The 15121-nt window shown below is 34.9% G+C and overlaps 1 protein-coding gene across 46 annotated transcripts in view; it reads right to left on the reverse strand.

Annotated features, from left to right (window-relative positions):
- Rims1 (regulating synaptic membrane exocytosis 1) overlaps positions 1–15121 on the reverse strand; it is a 405270-nt gene that overhangs the window by 231747 nt on the left and 158402 nt on the right. The gene's annotated exons all lie outside the window — the stretch shown is intronic.

Genomic DNA, 15121 nt, shown 5'->3' on the forward strand with positions numbered 1-15121 from the left:
TGTATTGCTAGGCAATCCGTCTTCCATAAAATGTATCCCTTTATTTAATAAATGTAAGAATATCTGGTAAGTTTGTTGAAGAGTTATGTGATGCATTAACTATTTTATACTTTAATTCCCATTAATCTAAGATCAAGTTGACAGAAAACAGCCATGGATATCTATTAATTCAAAAGTTATAATATATCACTGAAAATCTTATAGTTTCTATTAAATAAAATGATTATTAAGGAATAGGAGCAAGGAAACAGAAATAATGAGGAGACTATTATCTACTTCATATCAAATACCTGATTTAATGCTACAATATTAAATATTGGCTTTTACATTATGTTTGGGCTCACTAGTTTTCCCATGTCACATTCAAAGTTCTAAACCACACTTTGAAAATGTCCAGATGTTCACATACTCTAATTTTCTGTGATCTCAATCAAGAAAGAGTACTACTCTTTGATAACTTTTGGTAGTGGGAAAACCCAAGTTGCTGAGGCAAACTGCTTCCCATAAGAATGTTCAAATTTAATATGATTTAACTTTCCTCCCTCTCCATAAATCCAAATTCATCAATCTTAAATTGCTACAAGCTACAAATAGAACTATTTGCTGTTCTGAATAGATCACTATGACATCCACTGAATCTCCCAGGGAAAGGATGTCTGGGTTTTGCAAATGAGAACTGAGATTGTTGTTCTACACCTAGCCAATAATCATTGGCTAGTTTGCCAGGAGAATCTCCTGGGAAATGGCTGATCAAATTCATCTGTATACCTGAGTTAGCTTGCTGGAATCAAGTATTCCCTCAGACACTGGGTACACAGATGCTATTGTTATTTCAGGCAGTTAGCTTGATGCTCTGTATCTAAGACAACGATGGGGAGCTGTACTCTCTAGACACCAAATTCAGTAAGTTAGGCCCAAGCTTTGCAGTGTTGAAAGTATCAGGATTTCATTATATTTTTGTAATATCTCATCTTGAGGAGAACTTCAATCATTACTATCTGCTTTCCAATTGAACCTTTTTCTATTAAACTCTCATAATTAAAGCAAACATATATGCATTAGCACATAATATAGTATAATATCTGAAACCATTCCCGAACCAGCTAATTTCATTTCATAGGGAAAAATGAAACAAAAACTCTAAGCATAAAGGAAGTGCATGTGAGAACCACCAAATAAAATCCATTTAAGTAAATATAAATGAGGCAAAAGCTAGGCTAATATCAGAGCTTCCTTATAAACTTATCCTATAATATAGAACATGACTTAAGTTGAGTGTTGGTAAACTTTTCTGTAAAAGGTCAGATTGTAAATATTTTCATCTTTATGGGATATACAGACTCTGTTGCAACTACTCAATTCTACTCTTGTAGGAGAAAAGTAGCCATAGATACTATGTAAATGAATGTGTGTAGATACATTCCAACAAAACTATTTATAAAAAATACATAGTAGGGGTGGGTGTGGTGATCATGCCTATAATTCCAGGTAATTAGGCAGAGATAAAAGAATCTTTTCTCTTTTGGCCAAGGGCAAAAAGCTGGAGACCTTATCTGAAAAACTAAAAGCAAAGGTCTGGGGGTAGGACAGAGTGCTAGAGGGCTTGACGCCCTGGGTTCAATTCCCAGTATAACAAGAACAAAACACTAGTAGACCAGGTTTGACCTAATGACTGATCTGCTAATATATAATGGTTTGCAAAACAAAGCTTTTTTTATTTCAAAATTCAAACATAAAAGAGTTTTATACATCATATAAAGCATCTATTTTAGAATATCTTTCTTCCTCTCCTCTCCTTTCTTTCTCCCCTCCTCTCTCCTTTCCTTTTCTCCTCTCCTTCCTTCTTTGTGGCTCTGGTGATGGAACCCATGGCCTTGTATACATCCCAGTCCTCTTACAAAATCTTCCTACAATATATACTTGTGTACTCTTACCCTAAGTGCAATCTCCTTTGGTCACTCACAGGCCACTTAATATTTTTTTAATTGACATTATTACTATTTCTGTGCACGATACTTGTTTTCTACTAAACAGTAAATATTAGAAATGTACAATTTAGAAAACAGTTCAACTGTTTAACCTTAATAGTAGTCAGTACATATTTTCTAAATAGTATGTACATATATATGTATTGTATGTGTGTATATACATACATTTTTTCTTAGTCCATTTTGAGAAAAAAACAAGTAATTTACAAACAAGTGCATATTGAAGATAAAATATCCTGAAAAAATTCTACTTCCATATAACACTGAAATTTTTGGTTAAAATATTTGTTAAATGACCTTCAATGAAGAGGAAGTATACAAAATCCTCAAAGGACTATTGCTATTTAGAAAAGTAACACAGCTCAGAAGCAGATGTCTGCCCTAGGGACAGACACTGAGGCTCTGTGATCAAGAACTTCAGTTTTAACTTTTATACAGTGAATGAAATTTTTAGTTGGGTAGCCACCAAAAATAATTGAAATAAAAAGTATGGTATCCAAGCCAGTAGCAGAAAAATAACCCCACAGAATTAGAAAAAAAGTCAGTGTAAAAAAGATAAAACTAAAATATAGAAGTACATAAACACAGGCAAAGTGGATATAATAATTACAAACTATGTCATGAAAAGGTAGAAACAATTTAACACATTAGGTATCACAGTGTAATGAACTACAGAATCATTATAAGCCAAAGATGATCATACTAAAATTTAAAGACTGCTAAGTGAAGCAATATATTCAAACATAAAGACAGACAATATTTGAAATAAAATAATAAAGGAAGATACTATATAGCAAAGTTAACAAAAATAGATGAGGAAAAAAAACCTGACATAATATTTAAGTCAAAAATTATTATTAAAGATGAAGAGAATAACCTATTTACAAGTATTTATTTAGTGTTATACATAACAATTTAAAAACTGCATGTAACAAAATGTAAAACAAAAATTGATAAAAATACTAGGAAAATAGAGAAATCCACATTCCTGGTATGGTATTTTTATACACCTTTCTCTGCAATTGATGGATAAAATAGATTTAAAATAAATAAGAATAGAAAATATTTTAATAACATAATTACCAAGTGAAATATACTGGACAGGTATAAGTATGCATATATGCATACAATATAAATATATATTAGTTACATATATACAGGTATAAGTATACCTGTCAAGTTGATTAAACTAGCTTGTTAAGCCTGATGTTGAGCTCTCTCTCTGTCTCTCTCTCTATGCTTAAAGCATGTTTTTTTCAATCTAGATACAAAGCTTTTCAAATTTTTTATAAAACTCTAGGCCTCAAAAGCACTGGAAATATTTTATTTCTCAAGCTATGTGGAGAAGTAATGATATATGTCTTATTCTTTTTCTTTTATGCAAGTATATTCATATGAAAAATCCACTTCTATCCTCTATCATCAAATAAGAAATGAGCATAATACAGAATTGAAATGATAAATGTACTTACCAGCATTGTAATGTACAAAAGAATTCACTGGCCATCTAATTAATTTTAAGAAATGCATCTATTTAACCACACAATAACTTTGTGAAGTGGACAGCATTATTTCCACTTTATTGAGAGGGAAACTAACTTTTGTCTAGTGCTTTGCTTTTTTCTTTCTACCTGAGCACACCATTCTAAATTCACATTTTTAGATCTTATCCTGAGCTCATACAAAGGATAACAATAAATTTGGACTCCAGTAGCAAATTAGTGTTTCTGGAATCATGACAGTATGAATCACCAGGCAACATCAGCTCTTGATCACAGCTCATTGATAATGTACAGAATCTCACTATGGAAAAGCAAAAGCTATGCTGATAAAGTCATGACATGAAACTTCCATAGATTCTTCACTTCTGCTCAATAATACGTTCACTCATTTTCAAATTCTTCCCAAACTCTCTTATCTCAAATTGATTTCAAGCTACAGTGTCCTTTTGGAGGAGTTACTGTTTTGTGTGATCCCAGGGACAGCTGTGTAAGCACTTGCATCTTAGACTATGAAGTGTCCTAGACCATGGCATATGTGGAGGCAAAACTTCCTCCTCCAGTAGACACAGTATGTGGCTGGTCAGATGAGGCTTCTCCACTGAGGTGTGAGGGTGAGGTCTCTAGCCCCTAACTTACTCCATAGATCTTAATGTAGTTCCTAAGGAAGAAGCCAATAGGGAGCAGCATTCCCCCACAGGCATGTCCTTCCTGATGCTGCCTCTTGGTGGCTTGTACCCATCTGTACTAGCTTTTCATACATGTTAGAAATTCCTTCCTAGCCTGGAACTTTCTTACATCTTCAAATACTTTCTGCCTGGGTTCCTTCCTTTACTTATAGACGGATTTCTTTATTCTGCAACCCAGGTCCCTACCAACTTACCAACTTATTTCCTAGTATGTTCCTTCTTTTCACTAGCAGACATTACAAGGGGAAGGAAAGAAGGAAGGAAGGAAAAGAGGGAGGCAGGAATGGAAGAAGGGAGGGAAAAACAACAAACACTATGGTCATTTCCACAAAATTACCAACTCTATAACCTGGAATGCTCTACTAAATTGTTCTCTTAAAAAACAACCTTAAGAGATTCCAAGATGGTGGCTAGAGGGAGGAAGCAGAAAGTGTGCCTCCTAAAGTGAAATCTTGGAGAAACACTGGAGACACACCTTGCAGGCAAGGCCACCGAGAAGAGGCAAAACTTTGACCCCTCCACACCTCCAGCCTACACAGAGAATCTCCACTTCACATTAAATGGAGAAACCAGGAGGGCCCCCGAGCTGCCAGACGCCCACACCCAGAATGCTTGGGAAGACGTGGACCACAAGCTTATGGTTGATTAGTACACTGTCTCTCCCTGTTTATCTTTGAAACTTTTTTTGTTTGTTTCTTTGTTTTGTCTTTTTTCTACTTGATTATTTGTTTTTCCCTTCTCCTTTATCTTCTTTGCTTTCAATCCCCTCTCACCCTTCCATTCTAAGTATCACTAGTGCTATTATTACAGCCAGAAAATACTTAAATTCACACAGTACAGGGACAATAACAACACCAAGGGCGATGACGGGAACACAGAAAAAACAGGGAAACCAGTTTCCCCACAGCAAAAAATTAGTACAAGAACCAGAGGGAAATGAAGAAAACAGATACTCAGATCCAGACTCCAACAAAATGAAGATAAATTATGCCAAAGAATGCAATGAAGCCCACAAGAATAATTTAAAAGAAGACATACTACAGGTACTCAATGAGAATTTTATAGAGATGACACTGGATAGGGTCAACCAAAATGTACAGGAGACACTCAAGAAATTCCAAGACAACAAAAATAGAGAATTTGAAAAAGCAAAAGAAGAAATAAAGGAAACCATAGAAGCACTGTATAAACACCAAAGTGAAACAGAGAACACGATTAATAAAGAGATAAATGAACTCAGGACAAAAATAGACAACATTAAAGAGGAAACGACCCAGGAGATGGAAAACCTCAGAAAAAAGAACGAAACATAACTGCAAAACAAAACGGAAGGCCAATCCAGCAGAACAGAACAAACAGAAGACAGAATCTCAGAACTCGAAGATGAAATGGTGATTAAAGGAAAAACCGAAGAACTATTAATTAAACAACTCAAGACCTGTGAAAAGAAAATGCAAGAACTCACCGACTCCATCAAAAGACCAAACTTGAGAATCATGGGCATTGAAGAAGGAGAAGAGGTGCAAGCAAAGGGAATGCGTAATATATTCAACAAAATTATAACAGAAAATTTCCCAAATCTACAGAAAGACCTCCAGAACACCAAACAGACCAGATCAAAATAGAACTACCCCATGACATATCATCATTAAAACAACAAGTTCAGAAACTAGGGAAAGAATATTGAAGGCTGTGAGAGAGAAAAATCAAATAACATACAAAGGTAAACCCATCAAAATCACAGCAGACTTCTCAACAGAAACATTAAAAGCAAGAAGAGCTTGGGGTGAGATCTTCTGGGCACTGAATGAAAATAACTTCAACCCCAGGATACTCTACCCAGCAAAACTATCATTCAAAATAGATGGAGCAATAAAAGTCTTCCATGATAAGCAGAAACTAAAACAGTATGTGACCACAAAGCCACCACTAAAAAGATTCTTCAAGGGATTCTGCACATAGAAAGTGAAACCCAACATAACCATGAAAGGACAGGTAGCACCAAAAAACAGGAAAAGAAAAAGCAAGAAAGTAGAGAGTAACCTCAACTTAGGTACACACAATCAAACCTTCAAGCAACTAAGACAACTAAATGACAGGAATCACCACATACATATCAGTACTAACACTTAATGTTAACAGACTTAATTCACCCATCAAAAGGCACCGTTTGATGAAATGGATTAGAAAGGAAGATCCAACAATTTGTTGCTTACAGGAGAACCATCTCACTGACAGAAATAAGCATAGGCTTAGGATGAAAGGCTGGAAGAAGATTTACCAAGCCAATGGCCCCCGAAAACAGGCGGGAGTAGCAATACTTATCTCTGACAAAGTAGATTTCAAACCTACATTGATCAAACAAGATAAAGAAGGACATTTCATACTAATAAAAGGGGAAATAGACCAAAAGGAAATAATAATTATCAACCTGCATGCACCCAATGTCAATGCACCCAATTTCATCAAACATACCCTGAAAGACCTAAAAGCATGTATTACCTCCAACACAGTGGATAATGGGGACTTTAACACCCCATTATCATTAATAGATAGGTCATCCAAACAAAAAATCAATAAAGAAATCCAAGATCTAAACTATACAATAGATCAAAAGAACCTACTTGATGTCTACAGAACATTTCATACAACTTCTACACAATATACATTCTTCTCAGCAGCCTATGGAACCTTCTCCAAAATAGATCATATCCTAGGGTATAAAGCAAGCCTCAGCAAATATAAGAAAATAGAAATTATACCAGGCATACTATCTGATCACCATGCAATAAAACTAGAACTCAACAACAAAAATAAAGACAAAAACATGCGAACAGTTGGAAAGTGAATAACTTATTACTTAATGAATAATGGATCATTGATGAAATAAAAGAGGAAATTAAAAAGTTCCTGGAAGTCAATGAAAATGAAAACACAACCTACCAGAACCTATGGACACAGCAAAGGCAGTCCGGAGAGGAAAGTTTATAGCCATGAGTGCATATATTAAAAAGACTGAAAGATCCCAAATCAATGACCTAATGATACATCTCAAACTCCTAGAAAAACAAGAACAAGCAAATCCCAAAACAAATAGAAGGAGAGAAATAATAAAAATAAGACCTGAAATCAAAGAAATAGAAACCAAAAAAACCATACAAAGAATTAATGAAACAAAAAGTTGGTTCTTTGAAAAAATAAACAAGATCGACAGACCCCTGGCAAACCTGACTAAAATGAGGAGAGAAAAAACCCAAATTAGTAGAATCAGGAATGCAAAAGGGGAGATAACAACAAACACCATGGATGTCCAGGAAATCATCAGAGACTACTTTGAGAACCTATATTCAAATAAATTTGAAAATCTTAAAGAAATGGACAGATTTCTAGATACATATGATCATCCAAAACTGAACCAAGAGGAAATTAATCACCTGAATAGATCTATAACACAAAATGAAATTGAAGCAGCAATCAAGAGTCTCCCCAAAAAGAAAAGTCCAGGACTTGGTGGATTCTCTGCTGAATTCTATCAGACCTTTAAAGAAGAACTGACACCAACCCTCCTTAAACTGTTCCATGAAATAGAAAGGGAAGGAAAACTGCCTAACACATTTTATGAAGCCAGTATTACATTATCCCCAAAACCAGGCAAAGACACCTCCAAAAAGAAGAACTATAGGCCAATCTCCTTAATGAACATTGTTGCAAAAATCCTCAACAAAATAATGGCAAATCGAATTCAACAACACATCAAAAAGATTATTCACCACGACCAAGTAGGCTTCATCCCAGGGATGCAGGGGTGGTTTAATATACGAAAATCAATAAACTTAAACCACATTAACAGAAGCAAAGACAAAAACCACTTGATCATCTCAATAGATGCAGAAAAAGCCTTTGATAAGATCCACCACCATTTCATGATAAAAGCTCTAAGAAAACTAGGAATAGAAGGAAAGTACCTCAACATTATAAAAGCTATATATGACATACCTACAGCCAGCAATATACTTAATGGAGAAAAACTGAAACCATTCCCTCTAAAATCAGGAACTAGACAAGGATGCTCACTGTCCCCACTCCTATTCAACATGGTACTGGAATTCCTAGCCAGAGCAATTAGGCAAGAAGAAGGAATAAAGGGAATACAAATAGGTAAAGAAACTGTCAAAATATCCCTATTTGCAGACAACATGATCCTATACCTTAAAGACCCAAAAAACTCTACTCAGAAGCTTCTAGACATCATCAATAGCTATGGCAAGGTAATAGGATATAAATCAACATAGAAAAATGTTAAAACTTAAATTCATGCTAATCTCAACTCTAAAGCATAATTTTCGACTTCAGGGAATATATTGTCTATTTAAGAATTAAGTTACGTATAAATATAAGTTAGCAGTTTATAGCGACATATACCAGTTGAGAAGGAAAAGCAGTAAATTGTGAAGTGTGCGGTTAAAGTGGTCTCTTGTTACCACAACACAATGATCACCTTTTTAGTGAAACAGTCTCTTTGTTTTTTCACTGTAATACCATGGCAAAATTTTGCTGTCTTTCAGTAGTGAATAATTTCTTAAATGATGGCTGGAAAAAGTGTTCCCTTTGTCTGGGTTGTGGTGAAAATAATAAACATCACATGGATGATGTGGATGAAAAGATTAAATAATTGGATTTTGTGCTATAAGACTATGGGAAGGGGGTTAGGAATTGGATGTTGGCTTGATTTTAGGACTGAATCCCTGTATCAGAAAATTGCAGAATCAGAAAGTCACTGAACGAACGTCTGGTTTTGGAATTCTAACACCTCAGAAATGTCCTGATTTGAAAGCCAATATGAGGCCCATTTAGGAACCTACTAAAGAGTTTCCAGGAAACACTCCTTGAGGCTCTTGCATACAAAGGTAACTGCATGAGAAGACACTGAGCTTCAGTTATTTTATTACATTATTAATGGAGTTTGGATTAACATCAGAAAATAATCTCTTTTTTGTACATGATTATCTCCATTAGAGATGTGTTCTTTTCAAATCTAAGATGCTTTGATTATGAAAATAAACTTGATTTTACCAAGCAAAATGTAATACAAGCTCTCTGTTTATAACATTAAGGAAAGCTTAAACATAGTTCTCTTTTGTAGCTGAGGGGAACGATTAGTCTTGTTTAACATATGTTAATTGTATTTTCGCAAAATGTTCCTAGTATATATTACATATTTTTTTATTTTAAATATAAGTTGTTTACGGTGTCAGGCAGATCGTGTTCTTCAAAGGGAACTGATTGCAATTGCAAATATATATGATTTAAGTGAAATCACCTTTACAGCAGTGTATTTTCCCATCAGCTTTAAACTTCCCCTTACAGCTTGAACTCTTACCAGATATTAAACTTACTCAATAATTTGGTAATAGCAATGCATTTAGATTAGTTTTTTACTTAACTCCAATCATAGGAATATAATATGCTATTCTGTAGATGAGCAAGTTGGCTGTCTTTTGAAAGAACTTTGAATTACTCCAGCACTTATGTTTGTTGTCTGCTTCAACCCTAACATTTTTTCTTTTTAAATCTAGCTGTACAAGCTTAAACTAAGGCCTCCCACTTCTTTCTCATAGTTCCTAATTTTTGGCATCATTTATTCTCTGAGACAAGATAAAGGAAGGATTTCAAGGCCCATTAGTAAAGATTTAGGAAAATTCAGACACGGAGGAACTCTGAAGAACAGTAAGTATAATTTTCTCATTTCATTAATGAGAAAAAGTAAAATCCTCCTTAAAGAGACTTACATAAGCACAGAAAAATGGTCTGTGGTAATTAGGACCAACTTTCCACTGCACCATCCTATATTAGAATTACTGATTTTAACTATGGCCAAAGGAATGGAAAATTATGACTTTGTGAAGGCTGTTTCCTTATCTAAATTACTTATGGGGCTTGTTACAATGCACATTCTTGGACAAACTTACAGAGCATCTGATTCAATAGGTTTGCTATAAATTCGAGGAACCTGCCTTTGTAGCAGTCAATCCAGTGATTCTGAGACAGATGATTTAGGGACCATGCAACAAAGATAAACTTGAAAATAAAGACATTCTTTTACACATCTTTCACTTCATAAAAATAATCATCATACAAATAAATTTGAAAAAAATACAAAAATTTAGACACTGTGTACGAATATATTGAGATTTTAAAAAAATGTTGATTTATGTATTTTAACCTGGTGATCATCATTATTTTACACAAGGAATTTTATGAATCACAGGTATGTACACATTAGTAAGTTTTAAAAATTATCGTAGTGTCTTGTTACATGTAAGCTTCTTAAACAACGTATAAACATACCCAAATTCAAAGGTATTATTCTAAACATTTTAGTGATTCAGAAATTTACAAGTGTTCTTGAGTCATTTATTTATTATTTATTTATTTTACAGTGTTGAGGAGCAAGCCCAGGCCCTTGTCTGCATTAGACAATTGCTCTTCCACTGAGCTATACCTTAGCCAAAGCAATTTTGAAAACTATTTTTCAGTTAGGATCTACAAACATGCTTGTTCTTTAGTTTCAAACAAGGATACTTTTAGTTATTAGAACTGCCCAGCAGATGGCACTAATAGTTTTAGTTTTACATCTAATTCTTCCATAGTTATTTAAAATTATTTTTCTTTAACACATCTAATGTGTTAAAGAAAATTAATACAATCAGCAGGGGTGTAATTTATTAGAACAATGTGTTTTAGAGGTAACCGAAAAAGAACAAAAGAAATATTTATAAAATGGTTGATTTCTGTTTTTAGAGGATGCTTATGCCATCTGCCCTTTAAAAATATGTAAATAATATGTCATATTATATACATACATCTATATAGCCAGTTTTGTTTTATATTTTTTCATTGCTACTGTCAGTTTGTGTGCATGCCTGTGCACCAAGTCCTATCCTGCATTTAGCACTGCTAACAGTGTAGTTCATCCAATCAGCATCCCAGCGTTCTGAAAGCATTAGAGATGACACTTAGGAAAACCAAGAGCATAACTGATGATTAGCTATTAGTGTTTATAGCCTGTTACTTCAGTCAGCATTTATTTTTAATTCCGTTTTCAAACTTACCACAGGAGGCCACTCCTGAGTAAGCATTAAATGAAGACATCTCAGGACATGGAGCCCACTAGCATACATTTGCATTTTTCTCCCCTTCATCTCTCCAGAAGCATTTTCACATGCTCCTGACTGTGTTGAGGCACTGCATGTGTTGAAGCTTTGCGAGCTGCCCTTGGCATACTGTTTTGGGATTGTGGAACAATACCATTGCTTTCTAATGTTGGAGGCAGGTCAGAGTTTTAAAACTGAAAATCTGGCCTCAGAGGGGGGACATTTTCTTATTTTGAAAAACTGGTTTGTAAGTAAATTGAGAAACCATGAAGCAAGGTATTAATTAGGGATGAAATTTTTAAAAATAATGAAGTTAAATTTTAAGAAAACAACCCTAACAGTAATGTTAGGGATGTCTATATGCTATACACGTAATTAATCAAGTTTAAGTAGGTATAATTCTATTCCACGTGAACTTTTCAAGCACATGTCATCTAGTCATTCTAATGTACTTAGCCAACTCCATGCACTGGCAATTTAGTAAATGACAGTATCCACACATACGATCAAGGCTGCATCTTTTGGAATGCACAGCACATGGTATATCTTGCCTTTGCTGTATTCTTGGCTATGTTTACCAGCCTTCCTCTGATATATTACTAGGGGGAAAGAAAAAGTAATAAACCAACTCCACAAATGCAAACTTTTTAGAGGGGATTGTATGTAACTATCCAGGTATAGGATGGAGACTGGCTGACTTGGGATCAAATCTAGTTTTAACTATTTCTTAGATTCCTTGGCCATGAAGACATTATCTAGACTCAATTTCTCAATTTCCTCATTTGACAATATCAGCAACTAACCAGGATTATTGGGAAGGTTAATTGAGATAATCAATGTAAAGTGCTTTGCACAGGGTCTAGCACATGGTAAGAGCTCAATAAATTATTATACGTAGACATAGATAAAACATGAGGGAAGAAAATACTTTGCTTTTAAGTCTCTGAGTACACTTAGCTGATAAGTTTAGGAAGCCGCTAGGACTGGCAGGATTTCTTGGCATATGGACATCAGTATGAGTGACACAGATAGGGAATCAATAGACCACTGCGGAGGGAAAAAAAGACCATTTTGTAAGAAGAGTCAGTCTGAAAGGCAAACCCACCAAGGTAATTTGTTTTGTGGAAAGTCCAGGGGGAAAACATGATTTGTTTTCTGAAATTTTTTTCACCAAATGAAAAGAGAAGGAGGAAGGAAATGAGGAAATCTAGTATTTTAACAATTATTATCACTAGGCTATTTTGAACTTAGACATGTAAATTTCCTAAATCATAAATATTACCAATGCTCTGAAATAGTAGGTAAATGAATGCTATACAGAAAACTTCTCACATTTTAGACTTGTTTTCCCCTTCCCTTGTTTTTTCTTTAATGACTGATATATTTACACATTGAATGTATCATTCTTAGTGAGTTAAACAAGGCCCCCGTCACTCTTCTTTCCCATGATGTAATTGCTAAGAGGGACTTTTCAACGTCATTTGGACAAGAAATAGCTACCTTTCATTTAATAGTTGATCAGAATAATTACTTTAAAATGTAAATAGACCTGTAAAGTTCTTTAAATTGCTTTGTATCTCAGAAATCACAAAGCCATAGGGGTGGGATGAAAAGTACCCTGTGTGCTAATTTGAGGGTATCTAATGACTGTCTGCCTGGATGATGTCTTCTGTTGGTCAAGTTTGTGCCTGCCCACTCCAGGTACCAGGCTCTCTATCTGGCCAGCTGTAACAATTCTGTCTCGTCCGGGCAGGGGTTCTGTATCCCCTTATCCCCAGTGAGAGGATAAGGAAGCCATGTGCACCCCACCGTGTCTGTAGAGGGAAGTGCATTACTGCTTCTTGGTCCCAGGAAGTGAGTGCATGAATGTTTCTTTGTGCCAGAGGTTCTTGGGGCCAAAATTTCTGGCTCAGAATTTTGATAGGTGCTTTCTCTCTTTAGCTTTATGACCTGGAAAGTTATTTAAGGCCTTAAGACCTCACTTTTTCATCTATAAAATGGGGATAATAATGTCTACTTACTTACTGGGTTGTGGTGAGGATTAAAATAGCTAATATATGCAAAGCCCTTAGGGAAGTATTAGACAGTAAGCGCTTAGTGAAATATTAGCTATTTTTTCAATGTATGGAGGACATAGTGAACAAAAATCAAACAAACCATCTACTTTGTCCTATTATAGTGATTTTCAGTGGACTGAAATATAAATAGGACATAAAACTATGAAATAAACTGTCTGAGTTTAGATTTTTAAAAGTAGAACTATCAACTATTCTACTTTTAAGGCCTAAATATCTGAAGAATAAGAAATCTATTCTAAAAAGGCTTACTCTGTTTTACTTTTAAAAGCAGAGAAATACAAGCTTCCTGGATTTTACTTGCATGCTTAACTGAATTAGTCAGTCATCATTAGGTACAGTATTTTATAAGTCATTCTAGAGTGCATTTCAAGACAAGTGACAAGATATAATTTCTTTCCCATTAAATTTGCTAATGGTGACGTCTGTTTTCATCCTTTAATTAAAGCACATTGTTAATATGCATATAAGACCTAACTAAAATCTAAATAATACAGCAGGTGTCGTAAATAACTTAAGTTCTTTTACACCTGTGAGAGGGAGACCATAAAGCAAATCTTTCAAATGTAACTGCAAATGAGAAAGCCAAAACCAGAGAACATCAGAAGACGTTTTAATTTATACAAATGTATATGTAATCGATATCTGTCCCATGTGACCCAGAACCCCTATCACTATTAATCAACTCCAGACAACCTCTTCTACCCCTACCAGCAATGCCTGAGAATAATCACTCTATTTTTAAAACTTAGCATCATCAGTTCTATTTAGATACTAAAAATGTATCATAATCAGTTTCCACTAATCACAGTGCACACAAAGCTTGGAATAGTCCATTTTACCTTTCATAATATTGCATTATCTAAGAAAAACTCTGAACGATATCAAAGTGATTTGAATGAACTGTACTTAATTAAATAGACTGTCAGAACCCTGGGGGGAAAACCTTTGTTTTTGTCCCTGCAATGGCCCAATTACTTTATTTTTTTAATTTTTATTTTTTCATTATTCATATGTGCATACAATGCTTGGGTCATTTCTCCCCACCCATTCCGCCCCTCCCTTACCACCCACTCTGCCCCTTCTCTCTCCTCCCCACCCCCTCAATACCGGGCAGAAACTACTTTGCCCATATCTCTAATTTTGTTGAAGAGAGAGTATAAGCCATAATAGGAAGGAACAAGGGTTTTTGCTAGTTGATATAAGGATAGCTATACAGGGAGTTGACTCACATTAACTTCCTGTGCATGTGTGTTACCTTCTAGGTTAATTCTTTTTGATCCAACCTTTTCTCTAGTTCCTGGTCCCCTTTTCCTATTGGCCTCAGTTGCTTTTAAGGTATCTGCTTTAGTTTCTCTGCATTAAGGGCAACAAATGCTAGCTAATTTTTTAGGTGTCTTACCTATCCTCATATCTCCCTTGTGTGCACTTGCTTTTATTTTGTGATCAAAGTTCAATCCCCTTGTTGTGTTTGCCCTTGATCTAATGTCCACATATGAGGGAGAACATACGATTTTTGGTCTTTTGGGCCAGGCTAACCTCACTCAGAATGATGTTCTCCAATTCCATACATTTACCAGTGAATGATAACATTTCGTTCTTTTTCATGGCTGCATAAAATTCCATTGTGTATAGATACCACATTTTCTTGATCCATTCGTCAGTAGTGGGGCATCTTGGCTGTTTCCATAACTTGGCTATTGTGAATATTGCTGC

The sequence above is a fragment of the Castor canadensis genome, chromosome 1, assembly GCF_047511655.1.
Source record: "Castor canadensis chromosome 1, mCasCan1.hap1v2, whole genome shotgun sequence".
Classification (NCBI taxonomy): Eukaryota; Metazoa; Chordata; class Mammalia; order Rodentia; family Castoridae; genus Castor; species Castor canadensis.